The sequence below is a fragment of the Symphalangus syndactylus genome, chromosome 18 (assembly GCF_028878055.3).
Source record: "Symphalangus syndactylus isolate Jambi chromosome 18, NHGRI_mSymSyn1-v2.1_pri, whole genome shotgun sequence".
In the NCBI taxonomy this organism is placed as follows: domain Eukaryota; kingdom Metazoa; phylum Chordata; class Mammalia; order Primates; family Hylobatidae; genus Symphalangus; species Symphalangus syndactylus.
In genome coordinates, this window is record NC_072440.2 from 32,352,254 (window position 1) to 32,373,356 (window position 21,103).

Below are 21,103 nucleotides of genomic sequence, written 5' to 3' on the forward strand. Positions count from 1 at the left end.
TACTTACAGACACTACATGACCTTGGGCAAATCACATGACCTCTATGTACCTTAGTTTCCTTTTGTGAATAATCAGGAGGGTTGGACTCAATGCCCCTGAAATTTCTTCTGTGTCCAACACCATGAAATGCTATGATACAAAGATCTGGGATATTAGTGAATAGGGATGTGGTGTTCCTGTAACCTTGAGTCTATGTACAGCAAGCCCTCACTTGAATTGTTCGAATTACCGTGTTCTACGGAGAATTGGCATAAATTCACAACAATCTAAATTGTAAAATACTTGAAAGAAGTTGTGTTACTTTCAAGTATATCACTGTTACTCAAACTAGGCTGACAAATTATTGCCTAGTAAAGAACCTACCTTAGTCAAGAGATAAAACACGGCTTTTCTCACCACTAATTTGCACATGAATGGATTGTTTAAAAATTGAAACGAAACCAAAAGAACCCTAAACTGCTTCCTCTTCTCCCTGCCTCAAATTCACTACTTAATCAGGTTTGTTATCACCACCAGCAGGGCCCTTCACTTATACCATTTAGGATAGGGTATCATCAGGATGACAGATGAAAACGACGCAGTAAAATCCAGACATTTCATGATCAAAATTGAGGTTTCAGGGTGTCAGCCAGTTATCTCTTTTCTCCTACTCTTCCCTTCCTGGGACTTCCTGGGTACTCTTGTCTAGTTTGACCTTAACAAGCTTCTTCAGTTCTCTGTGGCCTTCCTCAGGCTTTTCACCTATAAAAGAATGATAATTTTGCATATCTACAATGTGGTTGTGAAGATTAAATGAGATAATAAAGTGGTTAGCTAGCCCACTTTCTGGAGTGTGGCACTGAGCATACAACCATTTTCATTATTTCAGTTTGTGAATAATTTTATTGCCTGACTCCACTTCCTCCATGCCAACAGATATGCTCACCTTATTTGCCAGGGCTTTCAGTCTCCTCTTAACTTTCTCAGTTCTCAGTAGAAAGTTAATGTCCACCTTTTCCCTGTTCCAGACATTGTCATTTCACACGTGTCTGGGTCTCGGTAATTCCCCAACATCCAGGACCCTGTATCATCTTCACACCTCCAAAGTGAGGGTGTTCCAAAGGATTTTGTTTTCAAGTATGTTCAATATTCTTCTCCCCTTCCTCCACTCACACAGGCAATTTTCATATGGTGATAATTGGCACAATCTATGAAGGATGACCTCATTTACCCAACAAAGATAAACCATTGCTTGACTTGGTCCAAAGTATCAGAGTTTGGTTTGGGATAAATAGCCAATGTGTCCTCAAAGCAAATTATTTGATGAAAAGCAATATCCCTAAAATAAAGCTCCTCAAAAATAAAAGTTCATCTTCCCCAATTCCCTCCCCCAAGTTTAAAATCAGTTCTATCAAAACCTTTATTTACTGATGGAAAGAGGCTGCAAGTTTTAGGTGATGTTACTGACCAATGTCTAGTGGCAAGTAATGGTTTTCAAATTCCCTCCATTTTCTTTTTTTTCATCATTTTTGAGTTTTGTCTTCGAGACATAATAATTGTATATATTTACGCAGACCATATTTTGATACATGTATACATTGTGTAATGATCAAGTCAAGATAATTAGCCTATTCATTACCTCAAACACCTGTCATTTAGTTGTGGTGGGAATATTCAAAATCCTCTCTTCCAGCTATTTTAAGATATATAATACATTATTGTCAATGACAGTCACCTTGCTGTACAATAGATCACCAAATCTCACAGAAGCAAAAATAGAATAGTGGCTGCCAGGGGCTGGGGAGGAGGATGGGGGAAGTGGGAGAGGTTGGTAAACAGGTAGGTTTTTTTTTATTTGTAAGTTTGATCAGATTTAATCATCCCAAAGTCACAGATAAGGGAGCAGGCTCAGAGGAGACATGCAGATTGTCAGGGATCACAGAGATAACAGAATGGTTCTAAATATTTTCTTATCTAGACTAGATTGGGGTCAGCAAATGCTTTCTAAAAAAGGAAAGATAGTAAATATTTTAGTCTTTGTGGGCCACATATGGCTTCTGTTGCCTATTCTTCTTTATTATATTTTTCACAATCTCTTAAGAACGTAGAAATAATTCTTAGCTCACATGCCATATTAAAAACAGGCAGTGGGCTGGATTTGCCTGCAGGCCAGAGTTTGTCGACCCCTGAACTAGAACAATTTTGCTGATCCATTATTTGCATTTTATTTTTCACCCTGTTCTATAAACCAAAAAAAAATTTTAAATGCCTTCAGGTTTTATAACTAGCTTTTGTTTTTGATTACAGAGACGAGGAGTGGGTAGTGTTTGTTTCTTTGTTCAATAGTGGTAACCATAGGAATTTGGATGCTTTCTTCATAGTCAATTCTCTTCGCAAAGGTTTTAAAAATAAATTTAGAATTTATAGGTCCCAAAACTAACAGGTCTGCCTAAAATAACTAAATAGTTTGACTATATTTCTATGAAGAGAAAACATTCAGTATAATCCCTTTAACTTAAAAATATCTTATGTAGTCTAAATTTCCAACGATTTTGCATGGTGTCCTTATTTCCAAAAATTTCTGGATATAAAAGGGAGAGAAAATGGGACTTCTGAGCATTTTAAGCTGAACTTTACTACTTGTCGTCACTCTGAACTTAACCAGTGAGTCTTTCTCTGAAAAATTAATCAGCTCATATGAATAGCTCACAGAAAAGTCAAAATGAATATAAAGAATTAGGTTCTTTCATCAACATTCACTTGTCTGACTATTTAGTCTTCATGACTTTTTTAGGGGTTAAAGATCATTGTCTATGTCAATTCAGAAAAGGCAAACAGGAAATCAATGCCATGTTAATAACTACAAGGGTCACCCTGGGTGAAAATAAGTCATTCTTCTTATGTTATTGGCCTACATCTGTTATGGGAATTGCTGTTCTTACGTTCTAGATTTATAGGAAATGTGGAGTATCAGTAAGCCAGATGCTAAGATAACCAGCTTCATAATCTATTCCATATGCTAATTGTTTCGCAAACCTACTCATTTCTATGATCAGGTGAGTCAAAATCTTTCTGGCACAGTATTGATGAAAAGCACATCCCATGTGTTGTACATTACACAATTGGCATCGACACCATAGAGATAAGGTCCATCCGTCTTTCCCTTCCCCTACCTTCCTTTATAGAATTAAGAATTGGCCACAGCCAGAAGGTGGATACTCCATGTGCTCCATCAGTTCCTGCAGGTGCATTTCTAAACCAGGCCCCAGGTGACAGTCAGTCTTTTCCTGCCGTTCTACATAACTACCTGTTTCTTCTTCATGGCCTCAGTGTCACTTTCTTTTGCATCTTTGCACATTCCCTTAGTATTTTCGCAATTTTCCTTTAAATCAAAGAATTGTGGGCTATTTCTGGGACATTTTCAATTTGAATCTGTCACATAATCCTATCTAATAACAGCAATTAGATTCCACATTTAAAATAAACATATAACACAACTATAACTCATATGTAGAAGGAAATGTATATCCATATAGCATTTATTATCTAAATGCTTGTTATTCCCACTGCTGAATCTTTCTTCAGCTACTAGTTTTGGTCTTAATTGTAATAGTCTCTTTCTCAGTAATTTCACTATCCATACAAAATCAGAAACATAGACCATAGGATCCAGTGGACCAGTAGTTCTCAAACTTTACATGCACAAGAATTAGAAGAATTTGTCAAAAACACAGATTGCCAAGTCCCACCAAAGAGATTCTAATTCAATATATCTGAAGTAGAACCTAGAAATATGAATTTTTCCAAGCCCCCAGGTAATTTGATGTAGGCAGTCCACTGGACATGTATAGAATCCAATGAGTTAGGGCCCTGTGGGAAACACTCTGAAACGCACTGGACAAAAGTTGGGCTGAGTTTTCTTAATGATACAGCCAGAACAAAGTAACATAATCATCATCAATTAGTAAACTTATAGATCTCATTGGTTAGTGTATTAGGGCTCTCCAGAGAAACAGAACCAATAGGATGTGCAGATATATAGAAAGAGATGCATTTTAAGAAATTGGATGATTCTGGAGGCTTGGGGAATCCAAAATCTAATGGGGGAGATTGGCAGGCTGGTGGCTCAGAAAATAGTTGTAGTTCAAGTTTAAAGGTAGACTGCTACCTTTATGGGAACCAGGAAGAGCCCTTAAAAGTCCAAAGGCCATTGCTACAGAATTCCCTCTTGCTCATGGAAGATCATCCTTATATTCTATTCAAGCTTTCAACTGACTAGATGAGACCCACCCACATTATAGAGGATTCTCTGCCTTACTCAAAGTCCACTAATTTAAATGTAAATCTTACCCAAAAACATCCTCACAGAAATATTCATAATAATATTTGACTGAATATCTGGGCACTAAGATCAGCTGAGTTGATATATAAAATTAGTCATTGCAGTCAGGGTACCCAGTTAAGATTCAGGCTAAGATTCAAGGGTCATGGGTATCCTATAACCCTCTGATTATCTGATTCATCAGTTCTCTAGTTGTAGTGCCACCTCTAGGATATAACTTCTAAAATAAAATTCCTCCCTTTAGTAGGCAAACATACTGATTGACTGTTGACTATTTTTTAAATTTGTTGAGTTGATCATACTCCTCACCCTCTCCCTCTCCCTCTCTTTCTCTTTCTGTGTGTGTGTGTGCATGTGTGTGTGTGTGTGCATGCGTGTGCATCTCACCCGAATCACCAGAAGAGTAATGGCAAACATTTTTAAATAATTATCTGTAGTTAACAATACTTCCAGTGATGTTGGGGATATAGTTAATTTCTTTTTCATTTAGGAATCAAAGGCCCCAAGTTTTTTAGCATTAGGCTCTAATTGAATAACCTGACTTTTTAAAAATTAAAACAGGCTTTGAGAATGGGCATGAAGTCTTCTCATTATTTAAAAGTGTAGGCTGTAAGCTGAATACTTAGGAGGCAGTTTTACTTTCTCTCTGATACTTCTCCACTCACTCATTCATTCTTTCTTTCTTTCTTTCAGTTACCTTTGTTAAACCACTACCCTGGTCTGAATTTTGACATTCTTGATATATTAATGTTGGTAAGACTGTCTCTGACCTCAAGTAGGTGAATGTACAATGAGAAACAAACATATATACAGTAAAAATAATCATAACCACTTACTAAGTGTTTATTTATGATAAGAAACATACTTTTTTTCTCGACCTCACAAAATTCCTAAACAGTGGTTAATCCCATTTTGCCTTGAGAAAAATGAGACTAGGAGTGGTTAAATAACTTGCCTAAGATCTCACCACTAATTTCTAAGACAGCAAGCTATACATCTACTCCTACATGTGTCTAACTCCAAAATCCACACTCTTACTCTACTATAGAACTACCAACAATAGAAGCCCAATAATGGACTCTAAATCTCTGAAAGAAGGTTTAAATAACTGTCTACATACAATTCAAAAGCTTATTCACTTCTCTTTAATCTTTACATCTTCAAAGTGAGAAATCATTAGTTCTTTTCCATCATTTACTTAACTGAGATTCAAAATGCTCAGACTTCTGGAGACAGTCTTTTATTTGTAGGCGCATCCTTTGTTCTCAGCATTTTTCATAACTCTGGTTGTAAAAAATCTATCAAATGATTACTATATGTTTCCTTATTTGAATATCAGAGGAAAATTGATCTTTGAGATTCTCTTTGAAAAGGTATTTTCATGAGTTGGAACTCTAATTTCTTAAATCAGTGTCAGTCCAACTGGGATCCAAGGACCCCCAAGGGAATCTTCAAGAATTTTCTTTTGCTTTTAAAAGAAGCAGGGTGCAGTGGCTCACACCTGTAAGCCCAGCATTTTGGGAGGCCGAGGCAAGAGGATCACTTGAGGCCAGGAGTTTGAGACAAACCTGGGCAACACAGTGAGACCCCATCTCTACAAAAAATTTCAAATATTAGCCAGGCACTGTGGTGTTCACCCGTAGTCCCAGCTGCTCAGGAGACTGAGACAGGAGAATCTCCTGAACAAGTTTACAGTAAACTATGGTTGTACCATGCACTCCAACCTGGGTGACAAAGTGAGACCCCGTCTCTAAAAAAAATGAAACAAGTAGGACCTAATTAAAGAGCTGCTGCACAGCAAAAGAAACTATCGACAGAGTAAACAGACAACGTACTGAATAGGAGAAAATAATTGAAAACTATGCATCTGACAAAGGTCTAATATCCAGGATCTGTAAGGAACTTAAATAATTCAACAAGCAACAAAACAAAACAAAACAAAACAAAAACCATTAAAAAGCAGGCAAAAGACATGAACAGACAGTTCTGTTATAAAAATAAACTGTTGCACCAAAATGACACACGCACTTGTATGTTCATCCCAGCACTAGTCACAATAGCAAAGACATAGATTCAACCTAGGTGCCTATCAATAGGCTTATAAAGAAAATGTGGTACATATATATCACGGAATACTACACAGCCACAAGAAATAACTAAATTATGTCATTTGCAGCAACATCGATATAGCTGGAGGCCATTATTCTAAGCAAATTAACACAGCAACAGAAAACCAAATACCACGTATTCTCACTTATAAGTGGGAGCTAAACATTGGGTACTCATGGACATAAAGATGGCAACAATAAATACTGGGGACTACTAGAGGCAGGTGGGAGGGAGGGGAACACGTGTCGAAAAACTAGCTATTGGATGCTAGGCTCACTACCCTAATTCTCAGAACCACACAGTATACCCAGGTAACAAGCCTGCACATGTACTCACTGACTCTATAATAAAAGTTGAAATTGTTTTTAAATATTTTAAAGATGCCTATTTTGTTTCAGAGCTTGAGAAATATTGCTTTCCAGAAGTGATATCTAGCTGGTTTAACAAACCGGTCCTTGTTGTTTGGGAGGCAATAAAATGGAAAACGCATGCTCGGTACAGATATTCCAATTTTGGGGGTATTTACATGTGCATCTCGGTAGTGAAATTTCTGCAAAGTAGATCCTGGAGGAGGCTATCCAAATGCCACCACAAACAAATATCCTCAGAGCTTAGACAGTTTCAGAAAGTATCGTCAACTAGAGAAGCTACTTCACATCAGAGAATTAATAGTCTGAAAACTCTTATAAGAAAATTTGATTACAAGTCAAAAACCATGGTGATAGCCTCAAGATATGCCCCAAGTTCTTCACTTGCTCAGGAATTTTTGCTGTGTCAAATATTGTTACACATAATTTAGCCATCGCCTGAGGTTTACAGACACATCCATTTTTTTCAGCAAGGCATTTGACGTCACTGAATATTACTGAGTAGATGGTATGCATGTGCACCCACAGATACAAACATAAAGCAGCAGGTTTAGAAACCAACCATAACACAAAAGAAGCAGAGTTTCATTTGGACGTACAAATTTAATCAATAAAAGCTATTTGCTCAATCAGAATTTTTTCATAAAATGTTACAGGGGCTTGCCAATCTATGGGCTCCGTTCTTCAGAGAACTTAGTTCTGTCCAAATCTTGGTTCTGTATGTTTTGTCTTCCCGCTAGCATAAAGTAAACTTCTTATGACACGATTATTGTAAACTTTTATCAATCTGTCAAATCTTCGTGTGATTTTTTTCGTGTGTATATTTTTTTTTCCCTCTTCCAAAATGCTAAGAGATTCAGTTTGGTGTCTTGAAAGCCTGAATAAATTCTTGGACCAAGTCAGTCAAATCAATTGCCAAATCCAAATGTTGGCTGGAATACCAGAACACTTTTATGCTTGTAGAAAATGTCCTGGTTTTCTTGGTCAGGGCTGCTTTGGGTGTTGGCTTGGTTCCTCTCATAGCACCTGGAGAAAGGTCCATACTTCTTAGAAAACAAAAGAAAATCTTCTTCAGAATTATCTATTTTTGGAAAAGTTAAGAGTTTCATTTATATTCTGAAAATGGGTGATTGCTTTGCCTGTTGTGAACCAGTTGTACTAAGGGTAGAAAGCATAAAGCTGAAAAATTTGTCCATCCAAGCCTTCCTTGAGCATCTGTGCTCAGTGATGAGGATGCACAGATGAAATGGATGTATTTTCACTTCTCTAAGTGCTAAAATCTACTGGAAGATACAGACATATAAACAGATAATTATAGTACCATATAATAAGTGCTGTAAAGATATGTGAATACAGTGATATGGAAACCTAAAGGAGGGGAATATTTTTATATGTATCTGTGCATTGCTATTCTTTTCCATTACTGGCACTCTTTCTAGAAGCCTCATGAGAAGGAGACAAAAACAAAGAAGTTCTGAATCTGCATCTGGAAGTATCACACAGAGGGGAGGGCTTTGCTGTACTGGGGTTGAATAAGGTGCTGATAATCGAAGTATCATTACCTGCGTGTGTTGAGCTTTGACTATTTCCAGCACATCGCTAAGGACGGAGGCTTCTCAGTGGCGGTGCCAAGGAAACTGTTGGAGGTTGCCAGTCATTTTAGAGAAATGCCATGGAACGCAGCATGCCAGATGGCTACTGATGAAAGTGATGAAGGTTCACGCTTAGAAATGAAGTCCAATTCCATATTTGGTCCTTCTTTCCTTCCTTCTCTTTTGAATGCATAAGAGAGCACAAACTCAGCCTTGTTCTACTCTTGCCCTACAAAATTGCCATCATCCTTTTCTCTTTTATAAAGCCCTGGAGAGATACAGTCAAGTTACATCTGCTTCATTCCCAAAGCCTCAAAAGCTCCCCAGGCCCATCTCTCGCTGCACCAGGCCCTTTCTCTCTTGACCCTTCTTACTCCTCTTCTCACTCCTCTTTTGCGTGCCAGGAATCACTGTCAACAGAACCCACTGAGGGTCGGCTGCCTGCCCGGGACTAGTTTCTGTAAGGTAAGCTTTTCCTATCTCTACATCTCATGGAAGAAGTCAAAAGAAGCGCTCCACTGCAGATGTTTTATGATGACCCTAATTTGTAGAAGAAGTTCACCTTTCCTCTTTTGAGGACAACCATAACCTGCAGCCATGTTGCCCTTCTCTAACCAGTGCATGATATTAGGGTTAAATGCTTCTTCCTCACTCCCATTGTCCTGGTGGAGGGGACCCCACTGGGGTTACAATGCTGGTCTGGCTCCCCGCCCCCCACCCTGCCTTTTCGCACTCTCCTGGGGGAAGCAGAGTGGTAATGAGGTAATGGGAACAATAAACACAGGCTGCTTGTCCCAGCACCTTGCTTCTTTCACACCGGGGGCCACGCCTCCACCGCTCCTCCTGTCAGGGCTTGGGTAGGTGAGTGTGCTTAGTCTCAGCTCTGCATCCCTAGGTCATCTAGTCACTAAGGTGACATTTCGATTCTCTGTTATTAGGTCCTCTCAAAGAACCCGCTGCAGGTAAGAAGTAGTCATATGAACTCCAAAAATTAGCCTTCACTCTCTCTAAGCAGATTCATATCAGACAAAACCGTATATCCATTTCTGCTTTTTGGCTTTGAGGTACAGGAGGCCTTACCAGGACAAAAGGAAATGGCAGCACATTTCTCAATCCGTCCTGAGGACTGTAAGAAGGGCTTAGATGAAACATAACAAGTTAAAAGAATTCCACATTTTGGTGGCTTTAACTTGATTCTTGTCCTTTAGGGTGGGTTAAAAAAAACACACACACACGCATTCTGACATTTGGAGGTTCTGAGCCTTGGGTCTCTCCCTTCCTCCCACCTAGTATGTCCTCATAACTATATCTCGAAAAGCTATTCTTAAATCTTTCCAAGAAGTGTTCTCTCATCTACAGAGTAATGTCTCCTTCCTCTAGTTTTCCATCGTACTTGCTCTGACAGCATTTGAGTGAGTGAGTGAATAAATGAATGAACGTGTAATGATGAAAGAAATGGAATATCCTTTGCTTGCCCATCTACAGAAGAGAGATGGAGCCTTCCCTGTTCGTCTTCAGGGTTACTTTTCCTCTGCCACTTTAAGCTCCATCGAAATGCCTCAGGGGCTGCATGAGTCCAGAGCTCTCCATAAAATAATCTAATAAAAACTGTGAAGAACAAGGCAGCCCAGAAAATGCAACTTCATTTATATCACCCTGGACTTTGCTTTGCATTGCCTTGGACTCTTGGGTCAGCATAAGGTCTGTAACCTTTAGGGCCTGGAGCCTTTTTTTTAGGCCAGGTAGCTCAGCTGCCCAGCCTGAGACCGGGTCTCCACTGGCACAGGATGGTGAGGCAGAGGGCAATGTTCCAGACGATTCAGAAGAGCAGAAACTAAACTTGGCTTTTAAAAAAAGCCCGAGGAAAGCAATTTTGATGCCTGGATAATCACCCCAGTTGCTTACAAAGCATGCCACTGGAAACCTGTCCCAGGGATTCCAAGCTTAGAAAGTACAGTGATTGAAGCTCCATCCAGAAGGAGGGTAGCAAGGCAATTAAGCAGAGGAACAAGTGGGACCTTTGCCTGGAGCAACTTCTGTTCCATCAATTGAGGGAATTTACTTGCCCTCAAAGGAAGGTTATTTTAGCACCTGGCATCAGAATTCTCAATATATGAGCTTTGCAGTCTCCTTTGATCTGAAATTACTAGTTCCTGGATTATCAGGCAGTAACCAGGGAAGGGAACATGTTCTCTCGCTGAACTTGGCTCATTGGCTGTGATCAGCTCAGACAGCTGCAGCCCCCACATGGTTAACCTACTTCAAGTATAAGTTTACCCATCACAGCTCCCTTCCAAAAACTCAATTGGACAACATTTTGTCACCTTTAAGGTCAGACTATATCTATGCCATAGGTTACCTTCAGCTTCTCCCATCTTTTATCCCCCAGCCCTACAGTGACGTCCCCAGTGATATGGTACCACCCAAAGAGGCCCAAGGTATTGTTTTGTTGTGTTTTGTTTTAGAAGGAGAAGGACTTTGGGTTTCTAGTTTCAAATCTCAGGGGTGTGACTCAAGTAATTTTACTTCTCAGTTTCCTCCTCTAAAAAACTAAAATTGCAAAACATAATCTCATACATTTGTTATGAGGACCAAGTGAAATATTGTATGTCAAGGACCAGAACAGTGACTGGCATATCATAAATGCTCAATAGATAATTGCTCCCTTCCTCACTCTTTCCCCCAAGTAGGCCCTGGAGAGCTCTTCTGGACCAGAGGCTATGGTGGTGCACTCGTGATAGCCGATTGTTAAATCTTCAGGAATTGTGTGATCCAGTTGATCAGTCTGATATTGGCTGAGGTGGAAGCATTCACATCACAGAAATCAGCAAACACTGTAAGTCAGAGCTTCCATCCACTCACCCAGAGATTTGGTTCATCACCATAGCACCACGTAGTTACATCACCTAGAACCTTTCTAGGTTTGTATTTCTAACAATTTGCATTTCTAAAAATGCAAATTAACCAGTCACACCCCAGACCTTCTGCATGGAAGAAATCTGTGTTTTAACAAAGCTTCTTAGTGAGTGTGCCTGATATGTTCAATGACTAGCAGGGAGATGAGTGTGGGAGGAGTGAAGTGAGCCAGACGAAGAATAGGAAGAGATATGGTCAAAGAAGAGATAGGGTGGTGGTAGGAGCAGGGAGTTATCGTTGGCCACTGTAAGAATTTTTACTTATGTTGAAAGTGATAAGGAACCCACTGGAGGGTTTTGAGCAGAACATAATGTCTCTTAAATCTCATTTAAAGGGATCACTCTGGTTGCTGTGTAACGGTGATGAGAGACAACAGTGGCTCAGACTCAGATGATACAGAAATACATGGTGAAAAGTGGTTGGATTCCAGATATATTCTAGAGCTAGAACTAATATAATGTGTTGATGGTTTGGATGTGGAGAGTAATAAAAAGAGAGAAGGAAAGGATAATTCAAAATTTATTTAGTCTGAGAAACTGGACAGATTTTTACTAAGATACAGAAAAAAATAGGCTGATGGAAGGTGGAAGGTTGGTGATTAGGAAGTCAGTCCATTTTGAACATATTGGGTTTAGAAAGTCTATTAGAAATCAAGAGGAAATGTCAAGGAGACCAATAGATATGAGCCTGGAGTTTGGAGGAGAAGTTGGGTTGAAGATTCACCTTTGGAAGTCACCAGTTTCCAGATGGTATTTGGTGAGCTGTGATAAGATAACCCAGTAAATGAATCTGATAGAGAGAAGTGGATCCTAGCCCTGGAAAGCATGGAGATCTGGAAGATATGGACAAACTAGCAAAGGACACAGAGAAGGAGCAATCAGTGAATATTAGTTCAATACATATTATGGTAGCAATCAGAGAGATGAAATAATATATTGCAAGTGGCTGTGTTACTTTAGTTGTGTGTCATTTCCTAGGGCCTCCTGTATAACTTAACTATGAGTGTGTAGTGTAGTGTTCACTCACAGCCTTCTGAATTAACGTGCTGGATTCTGAAAGCAGTGTGGAGTTACATGTGAAGGCTGGCCCACTGAGCCCATCTGTTCTCCCTTTACCCACTAAGATCCTGCAGGACCCTCTTCTCCCTAAGGAATAGAAGAGTCATTACCCCCAAGCTAATTGCAGCCATCAGCTGGCTCAGCAGATGAGGCTGACACTGTTCCTGTGTTTGTGAATGTTTTGGTTTATCAAAAAGAGCATGCAATTATCTTTAAAATATGATTCTCTGTCTTTAACATAAGCCAGAACAGTCAAACCTCCTTAAGCCCAGAGTGCTTTTACAAGGACAGTTTATTCAATTACCTTTTTAAGCTTTTAAGAGTCTGTGACTCTGACTCATTTGAGCAAGTGAGGAAAAAAGACAAAACATCAGTATCTCGCTGGAAAAATACTGTGGTTATTGGCACTGAAACAAAAATAACGCTCTGATCAAGGCATTGTGTTACTCAAATCAAGTGTACGCCTCATCTTTTTCATAAGAAATCTTCCTGCATTGGGAACTTCATGAGTCAGAATGTTTGTGACCTACAGCGTGGCCTTGGACAAGTTCATCTCACTGTCATTTCCCTTTCAGGTAAAATGGGAACAATAATACCTACACAATAACACGTGTGTGGGAAGCACCCAACACAGTGATATTCAATAACTCCTTTTCCATTGCCCTTAAAATATACACGGCCACAAGTGGCTTAAATGTCTGTTCTACACTGAAAGAACTGCTGCCACTGCTATCTGTCCTATCCCATCCCAACCATCCAGTCCCTCTCCAATCTGTAAGGCATGTACTTGGGATCTATTTTACCAAAGCAGGGCGTTCTGACTAAACTGTTTATTTGAAGAGAATATTAGGACATAGTCTCATCAAAACTCCTATGAACAAAATGAAAAATGACTTTAAAAAATTGGCTCATGCCTGTAATCCTAGCACTTTGGGAGGCTGAGGTGGGCAGACTGCCTGAGCTCAGGAGTTCAAGACCAGCCCGGGCAACATGGTGAAACCCTGTGTCTACTAAAAATACAAAAAAATTAGCTGGGCGTGGTAGTGCATGCCTGTAATCCCAGCTACTCGGGAGGCTGAGGCACAAGAATTGCTTGAACCTGGGAGGCAGAGGTTGCAGTGAGTCAAGATTGCGCCACTGCACTCCAGCCTGGGTGACAGAGCAAGACTCTGTCTCAAAAAAAAAAAAAAAAAAAAAAAAAAAAATTATAAAGTGATGTGCAAGGCAGCAAGGCAGACATTGCTGACCTTCTACTTTACCCATGATCCTCACCTCAACCCTGAACCCCTTTCTCAAGAGAAGGAGTGAGGATGGCTATTTCCCACATTCCTTGAGAGTTTTGCTAAACTGAAAATTTAATGCTCACTTTCATAACCTAGTTGAAACATATGAGTAAAGGTTCCTTTCAAAGTAACACGCACCCATCTTTGTGGCTGACAGGGAAGCCGGTGACAACCAAGTAAGGTATTCTCAGATGCCGAGCCACACCGAGCAAAGTGGCCTTGTTCAAGGTAGAAAGCCAATGAAGCAACTTGCTAGGGGATGCACACCTGAGAAGGAACCAGCCGAGCCTCCCATCCATAGGATAAATTAGTATGAGGATCATTCTAAATGTAATTTCCCAAAGTAGTTCGTTCTCCCATGTATCACACTTTTCCAAGGGAGACCTTTCATCTTACTTCACTCTGGCTCCTTCTAGAAATATTCTTAAAGATGAAAAATATCATAGCAAGCAGCAAGCAATAGGGCAACTGTGGTCACTGTCCTCTGGAGGAAGGAAACTCACATTTTACCAGCACAGAAGAAAATCCAAAGGAGTTGTTTTCTAACCACTCCTTCCTTCTTGAAGCTCTCCCCTCTCAGCTTCCTGGAGTTGCTCCTGCTTTTATGATTAATTATTTTCTGTTTCCTCAGTGAGTTCCCCTGCCTCTGCCTACCTCTTCTTTCCTCATGCTACACATACTCACTCTCACTTTCTCCACCCCAGGCAGAAAGAAGCACCAGGAGATCCGAAAGTGAATCATAAATGTGCTGGGATTTCAGAAGGTGTTACTGGATGCAGCAATGGAGAGGACCTGGCTTGGAAATTTCAAGTAGAGGGGTACCAGAGTTGAATAGGGTATCCACGCCTGAATGACCAGTTAGAGAAAATTAACAGCCAATTTTCTTCTGTTGCCATGGTTTCAGCTCCCATTTCTATGCTGAGGAATCCTGAAATCTCTATCTCTAGCACGGTATTTCTCATGAGCTTCTCAACTCTTTATCTTAATGGCCATCTTCCCCTGAATAGTCCACAGAAAAGTGAAACTGAAAATGTCTAAAATCATATGATTCCTTTCCTGCCTTCAAACCTACTTCTCATTCTGTTTCCTGTACTTTTGTAGAGCCCCCATCTATCTAGTCATCCACATTAGAAACCTATTCCCAACATATCCCACTCATTTCTCAAATTCAATCACAATCCTATAAATTTTGTATTCCAGATATTTTATGAATTTATTATACTTCTTCGTCTCTAAGTCAAAGCAGCAAAATATTCAATAAGCAGCTCCAACATGGCCCCAGGCTAATGGCAGTAATTAAATCCAGAATACATAGGACTCCATGGTGGCATTCCATAAGCTTATGAGAATTCTATAAACATATTACCTTTCCGGCCACACATTTTTTTTTTCTTCCAGAAATTAATGTTTACCTTGTAGGAAAGTGCTGGGCATTTTACTTTTTTCCTGAAACTTTACGTTCTTATCACACTCCTAGCTTTCTTTTAGCAGGTAATTAACTCGCAAGAATCTTAAGATTCATATCTTGGCCAGACCAATGCCATCACTGTCTATTTGCTATAGAGAAGGGGTCCACTGAGAGTCAGAGTAGTCCTGCAGCCTCATGACTGTGACAAGTGGTACCCACAGAGGTTTCCAATGCCAATGGCAGGCATGTGACCTTGGGCCCTCTGTGCCTTGGGAGGACACTATCACAGAAGAGATATGCATATCAATTTGGGAAAAGCTGGAAAAAGTTATCAGTCATTTCCTGATTCTGTTAAGAATCTGGGAGTCTAGTTTCTACTTGAGTTCCCTAAAGAAATAAAAACATGCACCATTTGGGGATAAGCAGGGAATGGGAGAAAAGATACAGCATATTACCTCCCCATCCCAATCAACAGAAAGAAAATTAGGAAAGGACTGTCAATTCTCATGAAGTTGACATTATTTCATGAAACTGAATTACTCTGTAAATATTTAATAATCTACTCTGCCTAAACAATACGGGCAGACAGAGCTGCAAATAACATTGCCATGATTGTTGTCTTCAGCAAGCTTACAGTATAGCAAGAGATGAAGTCATGGAAACAAGAACTTACAAAGCAATGTCATTAGAATTATAATGTGTGTGAAGGGAGGTGCAGACATGTGAAATGGGCAGCCAACTAGATTTAGAGGAGAGTGAAAAAAATATTGCTGCAGGAAATGATATCCAAGCTGAGACCAGAAGTTGAACAAAAGTTGGTCAAGTTGCAGAAAGAGAATATGCACAGAGGAGATGGGTTCTGGGAGAAAGCAACAGCATGGGCAAAGGCCCAGGAATGGGAGATGGTCAGGCCCATTTAGGACTGCAAAAGAAGTTTATCCTAGCTTGTGTAGAACTGATACACAAAGTGATGAGATATAAGACCAGAAAAACAATGTTTGAACTTTGAAGGCTCTTATTGGCTGCATGGAGAAATTAAGACTTTGTCATGTCTTGTGTCTTAGAAATGTTACTCATAGTGAAAAGAATGGATTAAAAGGGGAGAAGACTAGAGGAAGGGTTATTGATTAGGAGGCTTATTCCAGTAATTTAGAAGAGGAATTATGTTGGCTTTTGTTAGGGAAATAACAATGAGGATGTAAATAAGTGGTTGTGTTAAAAAATATTTAGGAATTCAACTCAATAAGAATTGGTGATTACCAATCTACAGTTGCAAAGACATGGAACAAACTTGAGTGCCCATTGACCAATGAGTGGATAAAAGAAAACACGGTATATATATATGCCATGGAACTACTCAGCCATAAAAAGGAATGAAATGCCCTTTTCAGCAACTTAAATGGAGCTGGAGGCCATTATTCTAAGTAACTCAGGAATGGAAAACAGAATACCATATGTTCCTACTTATAAGTGGGAGCTAAACTATGAGTAAGCAAGGGCATACAGAGTGATATAATGAACTTCGGAGACTCAGAAGGGGAAGGATGGGAAGGAGTAAAGGAAAAAAATCTACATGTTGGGTATAATATACACTATTCAGGTGACAGGTGCACCAAAATCTCAGAATTCACTGCTATATAATTCATCCACATAACCAAAAACCACCTGTACTCCAAAAGCTATTGAAATCTAAAAATAAATAAAAATTTTAAAAATAGAATGGTGATAATGGGAAGACTGAGGAGACAGCAAAACTAAGAAGGACCCCACGTGTCTGACATTAGCAGTTTGTTGGATGGGAATAGCATTCACTGTGATAGGAAACTAGAGAGAAGAAGCAGGTTTGGGGAACGGGATCAAAGGAGGATAATGAGTTGAGTTCCTGATATTTTCAGTTCTAGATTTTTGCAGTATATACAAGTGGAAATATGCATAGAAAGTTGTATATGGAGGTTAGAAGAGAGATCTGAATAAAGGATAACATCAGAGAGTCAACTGCACATAATAGTGACAATGGGAGTAGATGACATCTACCATGGTGAAGATGAGTAGGAGTTGAGACTTAGAACAGGAACTGGATTTTTTTAACTTGTTTTTAATTTTTAAGTTTCAGGATACATGTGTAGGATGTACAGGTTTGTTACATAGGTAAATGTGTGCCATGGTGGTTTGCTGCACCTATCAACCCATCACCTAGGTATTAAGCTGCACATGCATTAGCTATTTATCCTGATGCTCTCCCTCCTACCGCCCCCCCCACCCCGACAGGCCCCAGTGTGTGTCGTTCACCGCCCTGTGTCCACGTGTTCTCATTGTTCAGCTCCCAATTATAAGTAAGCCATTATCCTCAGCAAACTCACACAGGAACAGGAACTGGATCTTGCAGAGGAGACAGAAAATGCTCACAGAGGGAAGGAGGGACACTGCGGTGGTCTGGAGAGCAGAAGCTTTTCAGAAGGAGTAGTTTACAACAATATGCTGCAGTTATCAAGAATGGATTCTGTATGTGCAGATAATGTGAAGATGTTCAAAATACATTGCATGAAAAGAGCAGGTTGAAGAACAATATGTGTGGTATGATCTCATTGTATATTTTTAAATACTGAATCTGAACGAATATTTCTGGAGAAATACAGAAGAGATGGCCAAAAATAGGTCTTTAAGAAATAAGACTTGAGAGTCACAGAGAAAAAGGGGCTGCAAATTACCACTTAATATACCTCCAATACTGGTAGAATATTTTATCTCGAGTGTATCTTGCATTTGTATAGTTTTTAAGTTAATTAGAAAGAGAATTGTTGTCAGTATCAGTACTGCAGATAAATAAAGTAAAATCAAAATGAAAAATATTAATTAGCTTTGCCACAAGGAGGTCATGAGTGAATTAACAGAAATATTTTCAGTGGCCGGGCATGGTGGCTCATGCCTGTGATCTCAACACTTTGGGAAGCTGAGGCAGGTGGATTGCTTAAGCTCAGGAATTCAAGTCCGGCCTGGGCAACATGGGGAAACCCAGTCCCTAGAAAAAAACTACAAAAATTAGCGGAGTGTGGTGGCATGCGCCTGTAGTCCCAGCTACATGGGGGACTGCGGCAGGAGGATGGCTTGAGCCTGGGAGGCAGAAGTTGCATCCGGTGAACGAAGATTGCACCACTGCACTCCAACCTGAGCAACAGAGCCAGACCTTGTGTCAAAAAAAAAAAAAAAAAAAAAAAAAAAAAGAAAGAAATCTTCAGCGAAGTGATAAGGCTGGATTTGTGGATGGTAGCAATGACATAGGAAAAAAAAAAGGAGAAAATCTGTGTAAATAGCTCATTCTAGAAGATTGGATGTGAAGAGAAGGCAAGAGATAGGGCAATTACCAGAGGAGGCATGAGGTTGAGAAAGAGAATATTTTATTATGGAGAGTTTCTGGCACATTGACATCTTGGTGGAATTTAACCTAGTAGGCAGAGAACCTCCTGCAGAAGCAGAAAGGTGGACAAGGACTCAGGATAGACATCTTGGAGCAGTAGGAAAAGATTGGACTAAGAAAAATGTGGACAAAAATTAACCTTGGATAGGAAGAGAGACACCTTTCTCACTGCAAAATAAGGCAAAAAGGGAGGAATAAAGGCAATGCAGGCAAGCCTACAGTGTCAGTAGCAACACTATCTCAGGCTTTTGAAATGTCCCAGATGCCATGAAAATAAATCAAATTTGGTGTTGCAAGCCTTTAGCAGAATAACTTAGAGTTTGAATATTGATGCCTATAATAAAAGCAGATTTTCTCTTTAATATCTTTATCATGCAAAGCAAGCGTGCATGATAGTAAAAGATTATATGTGCAACTAGTGTTTTGAAGGGGTTATCATTTATATCTGGATAATTTATATGAATTACAAATTGCTTTTTCCTTCTTTATTACACTCAAGAAACCATGCAATATGGTAACACTAATTTATCTTACTCATAATATGTGAGTTTCTTAAGGGCATGGTTTATGTCCTATTTGTCTTCATTTACTTTATACCCAGCACAGGACTCAGCATGCAGTCACTGTTCAATCAATGTTTAATAAATAAATGAATGTAATCCTGAAAATAAAGTTGGTGCTTTATTCTGATACACATTACCACCCAAAATTTTTTCTTTAAAGCCTAAAAAGAAGTAACTGCAAGGGCGTTTTCAGGAAAAGGGAGAACAGAAAAGGTTACAAAAGCTCTTAACAGTGAAGACTCAGGGGTGTATATTTATTCCATATTGCTCACCCCAACAGTAGCCATGACTTCAAAATAATAGCACAAGTTAATCCATTTTCACACCTCAAAAAAAAAGGTTATGCTCTTCATGTCAGCCTGCTGTGCACAATTATAGGAGAGAAACCACGGGGACTAACCAGTTGCTAAAAAGCATCCAGAACATCAAAGGATTTTTACCAATGCATTCATTCACCAGAGCTGCCCAGTGCAAATTTAATAAGAACCTTTAGTTTAGAAATTATGCATCCTGAATGGCAGACTCTTCTAAATGACTAGATTGCTCCAAGGGATTGAAGAGATGTAGTCTAAATAACTGGCTCCATTATTGTTTTCTCCTCGTCAGCTACAATTACAAGTCACTACCATCGGAGGGCTATTTACTAGCCTGTATAAAAGGGTTTAAATATTGAGCTAACCGACTGGAAATACATCCATGTACTATGACTTGCTCTCCCCACTGGGACTCATACCGACAGCTTAGCAAAAAGAGCCACGAAATTAAAACACATCGCACCTACTTGGCAACATTCCTAGGTGGACCCAGCTCTGACAAGATTCAGGCAGACTGACCAGAAAGCCGTTATTGATCTGCACTCCGATTTTACTCAATGGGAAGGAGAGCTTTCAGATATATTAAATTTATGTTTTTAAAGTAAATTGAAAGGCTGGTCTTCTACACAGAGCACTCAGCATAAATTAAAGATGTGGCCCGACTATATCCACACACTAAGACTGGGGCTGTTTTGCTGAGGCATCCTTCTGAAATACTTCGTATTTCTTTCACTTCTCCTTCCCACTGCATAAGCTAGTATTTTGACAAGCTAACCTCCTATTTCGTGTCTCCTCACATCATTCTCCACTTCTTCTCTTTAATAATAGAGCCCCATGAGTTTTAACTGAGTGCTTGGCCACCACCTGGAGACTTCTCCCAAACTCTCTTGTGCCTAAACATAACAAAAAGGATGCCAGTGGAAGTGCTAAATGCAATTTCCAGGACCTACCAGGTTGCTCTTTACCTCTACATCTTCCCTCTTCCTTTCTTCAGAAGAGAATTCAGATGTAGAGGTCATGGAGTGTCAACATTGACCAAGAGCATGAGAGCAACCCCGCTACGGGATGGCAGGACAAGCTACAAGGAGCCTGGGTTCCTAGACCCCCACGCAGAGCCAACCGCCCCACTCCTCTGATCACCTACCAGCTCATACTGTTATATGAGAGAGAAATCCACTTTGATCTAGTTTGAGCCACTGTTATTTATTCTTCTTTGAAGCAGCCAAACCCAAATCCTAACTAATACGAAGAGAGAGAAGAGAATTGAGGAACTGAGAAACAAGTCAGCAGGAAAATAAGGTAGGACAATAAAGGGGGAAAACACCAGGAAGGACAGCAAGGCTTAGGAGGGCATGAGTTATACTTTATTTGTTTGCTTGTTTTAAAGTATTCAGAAACACAAAGGAAGAGGAGGAAATCAAAGCTAGAGAAGAAAGGAAAAACCATGCCGTACTCTTTTATTCTGCCTCCTGGGAGGTTGTGGGAGGCAGAAAAACAGAAGGGGAAGGAAAGGAATCCCCAGCTGTTGTCAGGGCCCATAGAAAGTTCACACTCAGCCTTCTGCTGGGAACCAAAGGTGTTATTGACTCAAAAGCAAATGGGGTCCTTGAGATTAACTAAGTGCCCAAAGAGGCTCTGCATGTGCAGGAACCTCAGTCACCCTAGAACAGAGCAGCTCTCCTCACCGTAAGGGGAGGGTGCGACGGGTCAGGCACTACAGTTGTCCATGTTCCTGTTTTACTCACAAGTATAATA